Raw genomic sequence first — 17,181 nt, 5'->3', positions numbered from 1 at the left:
CCTCTTGCCAACCGCTTGTCTCGGGAAAGTGCATTGAGCTGGGAAAGAGACCATTTCCTAACTAGATGAGGTTGGACTAAGCGCCCCCTTTGGCTGTCTGATCACATACAAAGGCAGGAGGCAGTTTCCCCTACTCGGCTCCAAGCACTTTCCTGGCAAGAGGCATTCAGAGGCATGGGATTCTGCCATGCTCTCCCTCTGCATTCCGCTTGCCACTGCTTGTCTTTGGGAAAGTGCCATAGGTGCGCGGTTATGAAGTTCCTTCCATATGGAGATCGCCACTTCATAACAGCGCTTATGGCACGTTCCTGAGACAAGCCGTGGCAAGAGGAATGTAGTGGAGTGTAAGTATGTTGGCCTCCCTTCCCTCTGCATTACTCTTGCCACTGCTTGTTTCAGGAAAGTACCATAGGTGCCGCCTTTAAACACCTTCCATTAGGAAAGAGATGGCCACTTCATAGTAACACTTACAGCACTTTTCATAGACAAGCCGTTGAAAGAGGAATGTGGGGGAGTGGAAGTATGTTGGCCTCCCTTCCCTCTGCATTACTCTTGCCACTGCTTCCCTCGGGAAAGTGCCATAGGTGCCGCTATTAAGCACCTTCTTAAGGATGGAGATGGCCACTTCATAATAACACTTGCAGCACTTTTTATAGACAAGCTGTGGCAAGAGGAATGTAGGGGGAATGGAGGTGTGTTGACCTCCCTTCCCTTTGCATTACTCTTTCCACTGCTTGTCTCAGGAAAATGCCGTAGGTGCCATTATGATGCGCCTTCCTTTAGGAAGGATATGGCCACTTCATACCAGCACTTACGACACTTTCCTGAGACAAGCCGTGGCAAGAGGAATGTGGGGAAGTGGAAGTATGTTGGCCTCCCTTCCTTCTGCATTACTCTTGCCACTGCTTCCCTCGGGAAAGTGCTTTAGGTGCCACTATTAAGCACCTTCATTAGGAAGGAGATGGCTACTTCATAATAACACTTACAGCACTTTTTATAGACAAGCTGTGGCAAGAGGAATGTAGGGGGAGTGGAAGTGAGTTGTCCTCCCTTTCCTTTGCATTACTCTTGCCACTGACTGTATCAGGAAAGTGCTGTAGGTGCCGTTAGGAAGTGCCTTCCGTAAGGAAGGAGATGGCCACTTCATAGCAGCACTTATGGCACTTTCCTTAGACAAGCCATGGCAAGAAGAATGTAGGGGAAGTGGAAATGTGTTGGTCTCCCTTCCCTCTGAGTACCTCTTGCCGTCGCTTGTCTGGGGAAAGTGCAGAAAGCTGAGAAAAGAGACCATTTCCTTCCTTGCAATGAGGACCGACTGAGCGCCCCCTTCCCCCCCCCTCCACGGCTGTCCGGCAACATACAAAGGAAGGAGGCAGTTGCTTTTCTAGTTTCCGAGCACTTTCCCAGGACAAGTGGCGGCAAGAGGAATTCAGAGGCATGGGATGCTGACATGGTCCCTCTCCCTCTGCATTCCTCTTGCCACTGCTTGTCTGTAAGTGCTGTTATGAAGCAGCTGTCTCTTTCCTAGATACAGTATATTGTCGAACATCTGTAAGGAGGAGATGGGGCAACTAGTTTGACCCTATAGCTAGGAAGGAGAAGTCTGGAGCTTTCCTAAGACACGCAGTGGCAAGAGGAATGCAGTGGGTTAGGGCACATGTCAGCCTTTCATACAACTGAATTCCTGTTGCCGCCATTTGTCCCGGAGCCGAGAAAAGTTAACATCTCCTTCCTAGCTATGTTGTTGGACAGCCAGGGGGGGTGGGGTGGGGGGCTTCTGTAAAAATCCAAGGTCTATTTATTACATCCTTTTTATTAGACCCTGCAATTCACAATATGAGGTACTGAAGGTATCTGGGACTCTAGAGCAGGAATCTCCAAACTTGCTGAACAAAAGGCCAGTTTACCGTCCTTTAGACTTTAGGGGGTCTAGAATGTGGCCAGTGGGAGTAAAACAAATTCAATATGTCCATGGTCAGTGGTAGGGGGAATAGTGCCGTATCAGTGGACGAAATGGTGCCCCAACATTGGTGTCAGTGGGAGGAATAGTGTCCCACCATTGGTGTCAGTGGGAGGAATAGTGCCCCAACATTGGTGTCAGTGGGAGAAATAGTGCCCCATCATTGGTGTCAATGGGAGGAATAGTACCCCATCATTGGTGTCAGCGGAAGGAATAGTGCCCCATCATTGCGGGTCACTGGAAGGAATAGTGCCCCATCATTGCTGTCAGTGGGAGGAATAATGCCCCATCATTGGTGTCAGTTGGAGGAATAATGCCCCATCATTGGTGTTAGTTGGAGGAATAGTTCCCCATCATTGGTGTCAGTGGGAGGAATAGTGCCCCATCATTGGTGTCAGTTGGAGGAATAATGCCCCATCATTGGTGTTAGTTGGAGGAATAGTGCCCCATCATTGGTCTCAGTGGGAAGAATAGTGCCCCATCATTGGTGTCAGTGGGAGGAATAGTGCCCCATCATTGGTGTCAGTGGGAGGAATAGTGTCCCATCATTGGTGTCAGTGGGAGGAATAGTGACCCATCATTGGTGTCAGTGGGAGGAATAGTGTCCCATCATTGGTGTCAGTGGGAGGAATAGTGCCCCATCATTGGTATCAGTGGGAAGAATAGTGCCCCATCATTGGTGTCAGTGGGAGGAATAGTGTCCCATCATTGGTGTCAGTGGGAGGAATAGTGTCCCATCATTGGTGTCAGTGGGAGGAATAGTGACCCATCATTGGTGTCAGTGGGAGGAATAGTGTCCCATCATTGGTGTCAGTGGGAGGAATAGTGCTTCATCATTGGTGTCAGTGGGAGGAATAGTGTCCCATCATTGGTGTCAGTGGAAGGAATATTCCCTTATCGTTGGTGTCAGTTGGAGGAATAATGCCCCATGGTTGGTGTCAGGGGAAAGAATAGTGCCCTAAGGTCCAGATAAAGGCAATCAAAGGGCCGCAGTTTGGAGAACACTGCTCTGGAGTGACAGACTTACGTCTGCTGGCTACAATTCCTAATAAGCCTAGCTAAAAATAATTCAGAGATAGAAAATTAGGCTTTTAAGTTTCAAAGTCAGAGTTCTTTAATTAAAAGAACAAAAAAAAAAAAAAAAAAAGTATAAGTCAAAATTCTATGAATAAAGTTGCCCAAACAGTTGCTTTTACTTGAATCTAAAAATGTACCACCAAGGAGGTTGTAATTCACCCCAATGGCCACAAGATGGCGAAACACACAGTCTCTTTCTCCCCTGTCTACATTTCCAGTGCAGGTCTTCTCAAAGAATATATTTGCTTGTATTATATATGTACACTACTATCTAATAAATGATTGTACTTTTAACAGATTTGCCTCCATCTGATTATTACACTACATACAGAGTACAGTTGTCACATAGCCACCAAAGGACTACAAGTCCCAGCATGCCTTCATCCAGAGGCATCCTGAAGCAAGTTGGAAAAAGAGTTAAATTAAATACCTGGAAGTATGAAAATACCTGGAAGTATGAAAAGGAAACATTAGTAACAATAAAAAAATTCCCCCAATGACAGGTCCACTTTAAAACTAACTTTCCAAGCTGCTCCATAGACTTGCCCCCACCATTGTAGGAAGGGGGGGGGGGGGTGGCGATGCCTCTCTATTCTCCCACTACTGGTTTATTTTAAAAAGATTAAACTTCAAAAATGACAAAATAACTCTGTAAGGCTTATTCCGCTTTACAATGTAACAAAACATAATGACAGTTTCCTCCAATCACAGTCACCGCTGGTCCTTGGGAAATTTTAGGGAGGTTCTTTATTAGTTTGGAAAGGTCAATAGCTCCCTGCCTGTCATGTAATGTGTTGAGTCAAAGTGCAGAGGAAGTTAGAAAACAACACAGCATTTCTAAGAAACAGAGAGAAAAAAAAAAAAAGAGTTGTCATTGTGAAATATACAGTATATACTCATACACGTCAGGCCGCACTGACAGGCACTGATGAGGAGGCACTGATATGCAGCACTGATATGCAGCATTGGTAGGCACTGAAAGGCGGCACGGATGGGCACTGATAGGTGGCACTGATAGGCGGCACTGATGGGCACTGATAGGTGGCACTGGTGGCAATAATGGGCACTGGTGGGCAGCACTGATAGGTGGCAATGGTGGGCAGCACTGATGGGGAGGGCACCACTGGCAGGCTCTCCGAGCCCTAATTGCCATCCCTGGTGGTCATGGGTGGGCATCCCTGGTGGTCATGGGTGGGCATCCCTAGTGGCCAAGGGTGGGCATCCCTGGTGGCTCTAGTGGCACCCCCCAAGGGTCTGCACTGGCAATCAATGCTCTGATTACCAGCACAGACCCCCCCCCCCTTGTTAGGAGAGCCGCAGATCGGCTCACCTCTATTAGTGCCTCTCAGGCACGAACTGAGGAAAGCCAATCAATGGCTCTTCCTATTTCCTATGTGACCAGCTGTGATTGGACACAGCTGGTCACATGGTAAAGAGCCCCAGTGATCCCTGTGCACTCCTGTGTCTCTATTGGCTCCAATGACCCCCTGTGCACTCCTGTGTCTCTATTGGCTCCAGTGACCCCCTGTGTACTCCTGTGTCTCCATTGGCCCCAGTGACCCCTGTGCACTCCTGTGTCTCTATTGGCTCCAGTGACCCCCTGTGCACTCCTGTGTCTCCATTGACCCCTGTGCACTCTATTGGCCCCAGTGACCCCTGTGCACTCCTGTATCTCTATTGGCTCTAGTGACCTCTGTGCACTCACGTGTCTCCATTGGCCCCAGTGACCCCTGTGCACTCCTGTGTCTCTATTGGCCCCAGTGACCCCTGTACACTCCTGTGTCTGCATTGGCCCTAGTGACCCCTGTGCACTCCTGTGTTTCCATTGGCCCCAGTAACCCCTGTGCACTCCTTTGTCTCCATTGGCCCCAGTGACCCCTGTGCACACCATTGATCCCAGTGACCCCTGTGCACTCTATTGGCCCCAGTGACCCCTGTGCACTCCTGTGTCTGCATTGGCTCTAGTGACCTCTGTGCACTCACGTGTCTCCATTGGCCCCAGTTACCCCTGTACACTCCTGTGTCTGCATTGACCCTAGTGACCCCTGTGCACTCCTGTGTTTCCATTGGCCCCAGTAACCCCTGTGCACTCCTTTGTCTCCATTGGCCCCCGGTGAACCCTGTGCACTCCTGTGTCTCAATTGGCCCCAGTGACCCCTGAGCACTCCTGTGTCTCTATTGGTTTCAGTGACCCCTGTGTTCTCCTGTGTCTCTATGGGTTTCAGTGAGCCCTGAGACACTCCTGTGCCTCCGGTAACTCCTGTGACTTCCAGTGACCCCACAGTGTCCTGTGTCTACCTGTGCCTCCAGAGTGCCCTGAGCCCCTCTTTGACACCCTCATCTCCAGGCAGCCTCAGGTGTGCTCCTGTATATCTCGAACCATTCCTCTCCCTGTGGATTTGGACCCCTATCCCCTGTCTATGACAGCTTGGGGTGTACCCACACTACTTTCCATGTTAGACCAATAACGCTAAATCGAGGAGCATTTCTTTTCCACCAGAGTGTTCCTACACTTGTAGATTTACAACTAGTTGTCTTTATATACTGTATATATTATGATTATTGAGAGAAAAGCTGTACTGTTTGACAGGGCCGGACTGGGAATGAAAACCAGCCCTGGAAAAAATTACATACCAGCCCCATAGCATTGCGTCGTCATACTAGCACAACGTTGATTTCTTGTTCATAAAAAGGTAAAATCATGCATTTTAAAGCACATTTCACCCCCGGCCCCCTCCCTTTAATACAAAGCTGTTTCCCCCCCCCCCTCTACATTTGGGAGATCAGCATTGTGTTAGGGGGAGTGGGCCGCCCCCCCTAATACAATGCTGATTCCCCCCTTCCCCTAATACACTGCTGTCCCCGCCGACCCCCTCCCTTTAATACAATGCTGTTTCCCCCCTCCCCCCAACATTTGGGAGATCAGCATTGTATTAGAGGGAGGGGGCCGGGGGGAACAGCATTGTATTAGGGGGAGGGGAACAGTATTGTATTAGGGGCCCTAATACAATGCTTATCCCCCCCTCCCCCCCTAATACAGTGCTGACCCCCCAGCCCTCTCCCCCTAATACAATGCTGATCCCCCTCCCACCCCCCTAATATACTGCTGACCCCCCCCTAATACAATGCTGATCCCCCCCTCCTCCTAATACACTGCTGACCAGTGACCCCCCCCCCCCCGGCTCCCTCCCCCTAATAAAATGCTGTTCTCCTCCTCCTAATGCAATCCTGATCCCCCTCTCCCCCTAATACAATCCTGATCCCCCCTCCCCCTAATACAATGCTGTTTCCCCCCTCCCCCTAATAAAATGATTAACCCCCCGGCCCCCTCCCCCTAATACAATGCTGTTTCCCCCCTCCCCCTAAATTTGGGGGGGATCAGCATTGTATTAGGGGGAGGGGGCCCCAGGGGGGGGGGGGTGGCAGATGAGCATTGTATGAGGGGGGGGGCAAGTGAAGTCAGGCCAGCATTGTATTAGGGGAAGGGGGGGGTTAGCACTAGCTATTCAACACCACAGCTCAGCAACCCATGCATGGATTTATGTGGAAACAAGTGCTATGTCCCCTGGGGGGGGGGGTTAACACGCTTTATGTTCTACTAGTGGTTGCTCTATATTTTAAGCTTGGGCAGTTCTTACATATTGAGAATATTGAAACTCTGCGCTGATGTTCTATTTGAGTGTGGATACGGAAATTGATAAATAAGTATATAGATAGTAAAAATTAGGCTGCAGCCTCCCTAAATTATAGTCCAAAGGACCATATAGTGAATGTAAAATGAGGTAGGGTGATGGCGCTGCCCAAAATTAACTATGATGGTGGACAATACCAATAATAAGGGTAAAAATGCACTAAAAATCCACGTAATAGAAAAAAGAGCACTAAAATACAGCTTTATGATAAAATCTTAAAGGAGAAAAATTAAAAAGTGCAGATGTGCTAATTAGGTATATAAAAGTGATGTGTGCAAATATAAGTGGACAAGAATTCATTAGGTCTGAGACAGTGAGAACAATAAGTATAAATCAGATCAAATATACAAAGTGTAAAACCTGGATCATATAAGTGAACCTTATAAATAAATTAGTGATGTAAAAATACACATGATATGATATAAAACTGATAAACAATTAAAAGTGCTCTGTGCGTAGTGAAATGCCCCAAATAGAATCACACCCTGGGGCATAAAAGTGCAGTGACAAAAGTAAACACACACACTGACACACTGCCTGTAAGGCTCACCTGAGATCATGCTGCTCTCCTCTGCTGCTGTGCTGGGCTGGCCTGGCGCGTCTGTGTGGGAGTGGGAGGGATCGGCGTCGGAGCCGTGACAGCCTCAGGCTCAGCCAGTCTGTTGATCCACCGCCGCGCACTCCGCGCAGCCGCTCCCGCCGGATCCGGATGTGACGTCATGCCGCTCACAGCGGCTGACGTAGAAACAGTATATCGGCCGGTGTCGGGGCTGCTGCAGCGGCCATTATTACAGCGGCCGCGGCGCCAACCCCAATGCTTAAAGCGGCCGGCCCCAGGGCCAGCGGCCCACCGGGAAACTTCCCGGTATCCCGCTAGGCCAGTCCGGCCCTGCTGTTTGAATAAATAAAACCAGTTTCCTGATTGGCTTTATTTAAATAGGGGTGTGTTTGGTTGAACGCACTTTGGCCTGGTCAGCAATTTCTCCTGCTGATGAATTGGGAATTCCAGAAGAAATTTCAGCATCTAAATATAAAACTGAAGATTTTCTTCCTCTTTATGACTTCTGCTTGTGGCTAATGCAAAGCAGAACTGTCTGTTAGTGTTCAATCTGTTCATTTCTGTAGAATTCGCAATTCTACAGAACAATGGCGGCAAACGTCAAATTTGCTATTTGCTTTCTGTACAACAGTAAAGAAAACAAAGGTCATAAGAGGTAGTAAACAGTTTCTTGGATATATCGATGATGCAGCTACATCTATCTGCAACACTGCTTTGGGAAATTCTCCTTATTTTTTGCCATGGTGTCATCTGTTGCGAGGGTGGACCACCAATTTTAAATACTTTTCTTCACCAAAACGTTCAAAGCTCAAGGAGAGTCTAAGATGATAAGATATACTGGTTCATTATTTACTAAACGTAATGCTTTTAGTACACAAGGGTGGATACTATCTCACTAACGGGCTTTAATGTTGTTTAAACCATGTTACAACATCTGCTCTACATTACGGATAATATGTATATAATAAAAATCTAAGATATTACAATACAGGGGTTTATGAACATATGTACTTAATAACTGGAGTACACATGGGTGGATATCATCTAGCCATGGTGCTTTATGAAATGTAATTTTGCTCTTAAATTAATCTCTTAAATAAAGTCAGAACAATTACTATGCATCTGGAACCTAATCAGCTAAAAGTGTGTGTAAATAGATTAGATATAGTTGTTGATAAACTACCAAACTTAACACTTTTAGTGCATGGGGATGGATACTATCTGGTTCAGATGCTTATCAAGCCTAATGCATAACTTAATACAGAATACCTTCTTAAATAATTTTACAGCATCTGCTTTATGTATGGGACTCTCCCAACTGAAGTATAAGAAATTAAAGTATAGTGGTTTAAGAATATATGAACCTAATACTTTTTTTACATAGTTACATAGTTAGTGAGGCTGAAAAAAGACACAAGTCCATCCAGTTCAACCTATGATGTGTGTGTGTGTTTGCTTTTAACCGTACATTGTATACCCCTGTATGTTGTGGTCTTTAAGGTGTCCATCCAATAGTTTTTTGAAACTATCAATGCTCCCCGCTGATACGACTGCTTGCGGAAGAGAATTCCACATCCTTACCGCTCTTACAGTGAAGAACCCCTTACGCACTTTAAGGTTAAACCGCCTTTCCTCTAGTTTTAGTGAGTGGCCACGTGTCTTATTGTATTCCCTTACTCTAAATAGTTTGTTCCTTATGCTAGGGTCGCCAGTACAGTATTTGTACATTGATATCATATCCCCCCTCAAGCGTCTCTTCTCCAGAGAGAATAGGTTCAGTGCTTGTAGTCTTTCCTCATAGCCGATGTCCTCCATTCCCCTAATTATTTTTGTTGCCCTTCTCTGGACTTTCTCCAGTTCCAGCACATCCTTCCTGAGGACCGGTGCCCAGAACTGGACAGCATACTCCAGATGTGGCCGGACCAGAGTCTTGTAGAGTGGAAGAATAATCTCTTTATTTCTGGAGTGAATCCCCTTTTTTATACAACCCAGTATTCTGTTGGCTTTGCTTGCAGCGGCTTGGCATTGCATGCCACTTCCAAGCCTGTTGTCTACCAGTACCCCCAGATCCCTTTCCATCCTAGACTCACCCAGAGGTTCCCCCCCTAGTGAGTAGCTTGCTTTCTGGTTTCTGGCCCCCAAGTGCATTACTTTACATTTTTCTACATTAAATCTCATCTGCCATGTAGTTGCCCACCCCGTTATTTTGTTCAGGTCTGCTTGCAAGATTTCCACATCCTGCATAGAAGATATTGGCATGCCTAATTTAGTATCATCTGCAAATACTGAGATTGTACTAGATATCCCCTCCTCTAGATCATTTATGAATAAATTAAACAGGATTGGTCCCAGGACAGAACCCTGGGGGACCCCACTTTCCACACCCGCCCAATCCGAGTACTCCCCATTAATCACCACCCTCTGTACTCTCCCCTGGAGCCAGTTCTCTATCCAGGTACTCACCTTATGGTCCATACCTACCTTCCTTAGTTTGTACAGTAAGCGTTTGTGGGGAACGGTGTCAAAGGCCTTTGCAAAGTCCAGATACACCACATCCACAGGCTTACCTTTATCTAAGTGGCAGCTCACTTCATCGTAGAAGGTTAATAGATTGGTTTGGCATGAACGATTTTTCATGAATCCATGCTGATTACTACTTATAATACCGTTTTCATTACTAAAGTCTTGTATGTGGTCCCTTATCATCCCCTCCAAAATTTTGCAGACTACAGATGTTAGGCTGACCGGCCTATAGTTACCCGGGATATATCTCGGCCCCTTTTTAAATATTGGTACCACGTTGGCTTTTTTCCAATCAGCTGGCACAATACCTGTCTGTAAACTATCCTTAAAGATCAAGAATAATGGTCTGGCAATCACCTGGCTGAGCTCATTTAGAACCCTTGGGTGCAAGCCATCCGGTCCCGGGGATTTATTTATGTTAAGTTTCTCTAGTTTAGCTCTAAGTCTATCCTCTGTTAGCCATGGCGGCACTTCCTGAGGTGTATTATTTAGTTCGGCCTTGCAAGCGGGGTTCGTGTAGCCCCCCGATTCCTTTGTGAAGACTGAAGAAAAGAAATTATTTAACACTTCCGCCTTTTCTCTGTCCTCAGTGGCCATTTTTCCTTTATCATCTTTTATGGGGCCAATGTGTTCTGGCCTCGCTTTCTTACTGTTTATATACTTAAATAATTTCTTGGGGTTCTTTTTACTCTCCTCCGCTATATGTCTCTCGTGTTCTATTTTAGCCGCCCTGATTTCATCTTTACATTTCTTATTACACTCTTTGTAATGCTTAAATGCTGCCAATGACCCCTCAGTCTTGTATTTTTTGAAGGCCTTTTCTTTAGCTCTAATATACATTTTTATGTTGGAGTTTAGCCACCCAGGGTTTAGTTTTGCTCTTTTAAATTTATTTCCCTGTGGAATGCACTGGCCCACCCCCTTGTTAAGTATGCTCTTGAAGCACTCCCATTTTTCCTCCGTGTTCTTTGTTCCCAGGGTACTATCCCATTTGATATTTTCTAGCAGCGAGCGCAGTTTAGGGAAATTGGCTCTTTTGAAATTCAGTGTCCTTATATTACCCTTGTGTTTCCTATTACTGTAATTAATACTGAAACCAATTGACCTATGGTCACTGTTCCCTAAGTTGTCCCGTATTTCTATATCCGTGAGCAGGTCTGTATTGTTGGTAATCAGTAGGTCAAGTACCGCATTGTTTCTTGTCGGTGCGTTCACCATCTGACCCATGAAATTGTCCTGCAAAACATTTAGGAACTGCCGAGCCTTGGCTGAATGCGCGGTTCCTTCTGCCCAGTCTATATCAGGATAATTAAAGTCCCCCATTATAATGACATTTCCCATCCTTGCTGCCAATCCTATCTGTAACATGAGGTCCACCTCACCCTCCTCCCTCTGGTTTGGGGGCCTATAGCATACGCCCAATATTACCTTCCCCACCGTGCCTTTCCTTTGAAGCTCTACCCATAGGGATTCTGCCTCGTCCATAGCTCCATTATTAATATCATCCCTCATATTTACCTGTATACTGTTCTTAATATACAAACATACCCCTCCCCCTTTTTTACCCTCTCTATCTCTGCGATAAAGGGAATACCCCTGAATGGTCGCCATCCAGTCATGAGAGCTGTCAAACCAAGTCTCAGTTATCCCCACAAAATCTAAGTCCTCCTCAAACATCAGCAGCTCCAGCTCTCCCATCTTGTTGGCCAGGCTTCTGGCATTGGTATATAAGCCTCGTACTTTAAGTACACAGGGGTGGATACCATCTAGCCGTGGTGCTTTATCAAATAGAATGTTGCTCTTTACTGAATCTCCTTTTAAATAATATCAGAACATTTACATCTGGAACTGAACCAGCTGAAACAGTGTCTAAATAGATAAGATATAGACGTTGATGAACTACCAAGTTTTAATCTTTTAGTGCCTATGGGGGTTTAATACTATCTGGTCCAGGTGTTTATCAAACCTAATGCATAACTTAATATAGAATTTTCTTCTTAAATAATGTTACAGCATCTGCTGTATGTATGGGACTCTCCCAACTGAAGTATAAAACAATTAAGGTATAGTGGTTTATGAATATAAGAACCTAATACTTTAAGTACACAGGGGTGGATACCATCTAGCCTTGATGCTTTATCAAACATAATTTTGCTCTTAACTGAATCTCTATTAAATAATATTAGAACATTTACTGTACATCTGGAACTCAACCAGCTAATAGAGAGTCTAAGTAGATTAGATATAGCCATTGATGAACTACCAAACCTAATACTTTTAGTACATAGGGATGGATACTATATGGTCCAGGTGCTTATCAAGCCTAATGCATAACTTAATACAGAATATCTTCTAAACAATGTTACAGCATCTGCTGTATGTATGGGACTATCCTAACTGAAGTATAAGAAATTAAGGTATAGTGGTTTAGGAATATATGAACCTAATACTTTAAGCACACATGGGTGGATACCATCTAGCCTTGGTGCTGTATCAAACATAATTTTGCTCCTAACTGAATCTCTTTTTAAATGTTAGAACATTTACTGTACATCTGGAACTGAACCAGCTAATAGAGAGTCTAAGTAGATTAGATATAGCTGAACTACGGAACCTAATACTTTTAGTACATAGGGATGGATACTGCCTGGTCCAGGTGCTTATCAAGCATAATGCATAACCTAATACAGAATATCTTCTAAATAATGTTACAGCGTCTGCTGTATGTAAGGGACTCTCCAAACTGAAGTATAAGACATTAAGATATAGTGGTTTATGAATATATGAACCTAATACTTTGAGTACACAGGGGTGTAAACCATCTAGCCTGGGTGCTTTATTAAAAACAATTTTGCTCTTAACTGAATCTCCCTTTAAATAATATTAGATCATTTACATCTGGAACTGAACCAGCTAAAATTAAGTCTTAATAGATTAGCTATAGCCATCGATGAACCCCCAAACTTAATACTTTAAGTACACAGGAATGGATACTATCAGGTCAGGGTGCTTATCAAGCCTAATGCATAACTTAATACAGAATATCTTCTAAATAACGTTACAGCATCTGCTGTATGTATGGGACTATCCTAACTGAAGTATAAGAAATTAAGATATAGTGGTTTATGAATTTATAAACCTAATACTTTAAGTACACAGGGGTGTAAACCATCTAGCCTTGGTGCTTTATCAAACATAATTTTGCCCTTAACTGAATCTCCTTTTAAATAATATTAGAACATTTACATCTGGAACTGAACCAGCTAAATTGGAGTCTTAATAGATTAGATATAGCCGTTGATGAATTACCAAACCTAATACTTTAAGAACACAGGGGTGGATACCATCTAGCCATTTTGATACCGGTTAACACACAGGGATAGGAAGAAGATTTCAAAGTTCACTCATATAGTGACACCACCACCGTCCAGGTACAGAAAATCCACATCACACGTGCCAACATATTTCATGTTATATTTTCATCAGAATCACTTCCAATTTCTCCAACAATATGTACATCATGATTTTACTTTTCAATTTACAATATAAACATTCATTCATGTCACAAGGGTTAAAAAAATATACATCAGCAAATTTTGTACACTGTGTCTTTTATAAGACAGTCCGATCTCACTTCCAGTTGACCACCACACGTCCAGCAGGTGTCCCCACAGGAAGTGATGGGAAACCTACCATAATAGGTACAGCATTAGAGCTGAATTCCGATATAAAATACTCTGTATTTATTAATAGATCATTAAATGTATTTTTATTTCAGTGCAAGTACTTGGATCTGACTTGCAGTCCCTGTACAGTAGAGCTCAGACTGGGGGAAAATGACAAGGTGAGGAGACACACTAACGGGGCAGAGTGACCGAGAGATCGGCTCATCAGTCTGCTCCTTCTTCTTTCACTGGCCAATCATAGAGTAGGCATGGGGAGTTGACCTGTAAGTGAAAGTGAAACTGCAACATAGAAAAGATCAGGTCTGCTGAGCTGTACTGCGAGGCAGATCTGTGTGAATTTTAGGACTGGATGGACAGAAACACAAATCCTTTAAAAAAGCCCCCATATGTGTATTTAGCTGGCGTTCCGTTTTAAAGGAGTCCACTTACAGGGGCCATCTGGGGCACAATCCTACTTAAAGTTCATTTCTAAAGCTGTACATCACATGTGCTGTTTGTCACTTTAATTTTGTTGGCGTTCGCGGCACACCGAAGCGTTTCCTGCAGCGTGGGAAGAAGAAAAAAGTCCATCCACCCGGGTGTTCAGGCACAAACCATAAAACAGAGGCGACACAATCCTTCCTTGTGGTTTGTAGAGTTCATCCTCTGGTTTCCTGACTGTAACCCAAAAACAAGGCGACCGGCCTGACAGAGGACGCGGCCTCACGAAATCTGACCTACTTGGCTCCGGTGGGTTGTATTGTGAGCGTTCATTGAATTGGGTCGGATTATTTGGCTTATATGCTCCAGTGTTATGGGCAGCGATGGGAGCGCCGATAATCACCAAATGATCCCCACAATGCGCATTTTCTGTGCAGCTCAGAATTTACATTCTCTGCTAAATCATTCTTCCTTCTGCTTTTACAGACATTTTTGGAAAATATCTTCCCCTTCCAACACTGAATTTATCACAAATGTCTTCAGTTCTGATAACGTCCTGCAGCAAAATATTTTATTTTTTTCACATTACTGCTTCTCCTCCTGCACCCTACTACTCCTGCTTCACATAATGCTCCAGCTCCTGCACCCTTCTGCTCCCTCTACTTCACATTACTGCTCCACCTCCTGCACCCTACTACTCCTTCTGCTTCACATAATGCTCCAGCTCCTGCACCCTTCTGCTCCCTCTACTTCACATTACTGCTCCACCTCCTGCACCCTACTACTCCTTCTGCTTCACATAATGCTCCAGCTCCTGCACCCTTCTGCTCCCTCTACTTCACATTACTGCTCCACCTCCTGCGCGCTACTACTCCTTCTGCTTCACATAATGCTCCAGATCCTGCACCCTATTGCTCCCTCTACATAACATTACTGCTCCACCTCCTGCAACCTATAACTCCTTCTGCTTCACATAATGCTCCAGCTCCTGCACCCTACTGCTCCCTCTACTTCACATTACTGCTCCACCTCCTGCACCCTACTACTCCTTCTGCTTCACATAATGCTCCAGCTCCTGCACCCTTCTGCTCCCTCTACTTCACATTACTGCTCCACCTCCTGCGCGCTACTACTCCTTCTGCTTCACATAATGCTCCACCTCCTGCACCCTTCTGCTCCCTCTACTTCACATTACTGCTCCAACTCCTGCGCGCTACTACTCCTTCTGCTTCACACAATGCTCCAGCTCCTGCACCCTACTGCCCCTCTACTTCACATTACTGCTCCACCTCCTGAAACCGTACTACTCCTTCTGCTTCACACAATGTTCCACCTCCTGCACCCTTCTGCTCCCTCTACTTCACATTACTGCTCCAACTCCTGCGCGCTACTACTCCTTCTGCTTCACACAATGCTCCAGCTCCTGCACCCTACTGCCCCTCTACTTCACATTACTGCTCCACCTCCTGAAACCGTACTACTCCCTCTGCTTCACATAATGCTCCAGCTCCTGCAACCTGTTGCTCCCTCTACTTCACATTACTGCTCCACCTCCTGCACCCTATAACTCCTTCTGCTTCACACAATGCTCCAGCTCCTGCACCCTATTGCTCCCTCTACTTCACATTACTGCTCCACCTCCTGCACCCTACTGCTCCCTCTGCTTCACACTAGTGCTCCACCTCTTGCACCCTACTACTCCCTCTGCTTCACAGAATGCTCCAGCTCCTGCACCCTACTACTCCCTTTGCTTCACACCCGTGCTCCACCTCCTGCACCCTACTGCTCCCTTTGCTTCATACTAGTGCTACATCTCCTGCACCCTACTGCTCCCTCTGCTTCACCTCCTGCGCTTTGCTGCTCCCTCATCTTCACACTAGTGCTCCACCTCCTGCACCATATTGCTCCCTCTACTTCTCATTAGTGCTCCACATCCTGCACCCTACTGCTCCCTCTTCTTCACACTAGTGCTCCACCTCTTGCACCCTACTACTCCCTCTGCTTCACAGAATGCTCCAGCTCCTGCACCCTACTGCTCCCTCTGCTTCACACCAGTGCTCCACCTCCTTCACCCTACTACTCCCTCTGCTTCAAACCAGTGCTCCACCTCCTGCACCCTACTGCTCCTTCCGCTTCACACTAGTGCTGTACTTCTTTGTCCTAGTGCTCCTTCTCCTTTCCCCAAGTGCTCCTCCTGACTAAAACAAAACAAGCAGATGGGGCTCCTCTCCTGTATTTGTCCCCCTCCTCCTTTGCCCTAGTGCTCCCCTCTTATCTCAATCCTCCTCCTTATTTTTCATAGTGCTACCTCTCTTGTCTCAGTCCTCCTCCTCCTTCCCCTTGGGGCTCCCCCTCGCCTTCTAGTGCCTTGCTTTCACCCTGGTGCTCCCCCTTCTCAGCCCAGTCCCCCTATTTCTTTACCATGGTTCTCCCCCTCTTGCCCGATTCCTCCTCCTTTACTTTGATGCTCCACCTCTTGTCCTCCTCCTCCTCATTTACCTTGATGCTCCACCTCATGTCCTATTGCTCCTTTTCCTTTGCCTTAGTTCTCCACCTTTTGGCCCAGTCCTCCCATTCCTTTACCTTGATGCTTCCCCTCTTTTCCTAGAGCTCCTCTTCTTTTGCCATGGTGCTCCCCTTCTTGTCCTAGTCCTCCTCCTTTACCTTGGTGTTCCCCCCTCTTGTCCTAGTGCTCCTCGTCCTTTGCCCTAGTGCTCCCCTTCTGTCCTAGTCCTCCTCCTTTACCTTGGTTCTCCCCCTGTTGTCCTAGTGCTCCTCCTCCTTTACCATGGTGCTCCGTTGTGGTCCTATTCCTCCTTATTTACCATGGTGCATCCCCTCTTGTCCTAGTGCTCCTCTTCCTTTGCCCTAGTGCTCCCCTTTTTGTCCTAGTCCTCCTCCTTCACCATGGTCCTCCCCCCCTTGTCCTAGTGATCCTCTTCCTTTGCCCTTGTGCTCCCCTTCTTGTCTTAGTCCCCCTCCTTTACCATGGTGCTCCCCCTTTTGTCCTAGTGCTCCTCTTCCTTTGCCCTAGTGCTTCCCTTCTTGTCCTAGTCCTCCTCCTTTACCATGGTGCTCCCCCTCTTGGCCTAGTGCTCCTCTTCCTTTGCCCCAGCGCTCCCCTTCTTGTCCTAATCCTCCTCCTTTACCATGGTACTCCCCCTCTTGTCCTAGTGCTCCTCCCCCTTCGCCCAAGTTGCCCCTGACTGAGGCAATACCAGCAGATCTTCCAGCACTCCCATTATGAATGCACGGATGGCCACC

The 17,181-nt window shown here is 46.1% G+C and overlaps 1 long non-coding RNA gene across 12 annotated transcripts; it reads right to left on the bottom strand.

Moving 5' to 3' along the window:
* Positions 1-14,524: 14,524 nt before the first annotated feature.
* LOC309543140 lies at positions 14,525-16,058 on the bottom strand. Of its 12 annotated transcripts, none has more exons than XR_014224751.1 (7): positions 15,911-16,058; positions 15,548-15,658; positions 15,396-15,459; positions 15,113-15,176; positions 14,852-15,024; positions 14,599-14,763; positions 14,525-14,554 (listed from the first exon to the last, which is right to left on the bottom strand). It is a non-coding gene; the product is annotated as an uncharacterized lncRNA (long non-coding RNA). The 12 variants fall into 12 exon arrangements; XR_014224752.1 differs by having other exon boundaries at positions 14,533-14,641; positions 14,686-14,763; XR_014224758.1 differs by lacking the exon at positions 14,525-14,554 and adding an exon at positions 15,687-15,718 and having other exon boundaries at positions 14,578-14,763; positions 15,548-15,642; positions 15,883-16,000.
* Between the last annotated feature and the right edge of the window lie 1,123 nt (positions 16,059-17,181).

The sequence above is a fragment of the Pelophylax lessonae genome, assembly GCF_965119305.1.
Source record: "Pelophylax lessonae genome assembly, chromosome: 13".
Taxonomy (NCBI): domain Eukaryota; kingdom Metazoa; phylum Chordata; class Amphibia; order Anura; family Ranidae; genus Pelophylax; species Pelophylax lessonae.
This window is presented reverse-complemented; position numbering and strand designations above follow the sequence as displayed.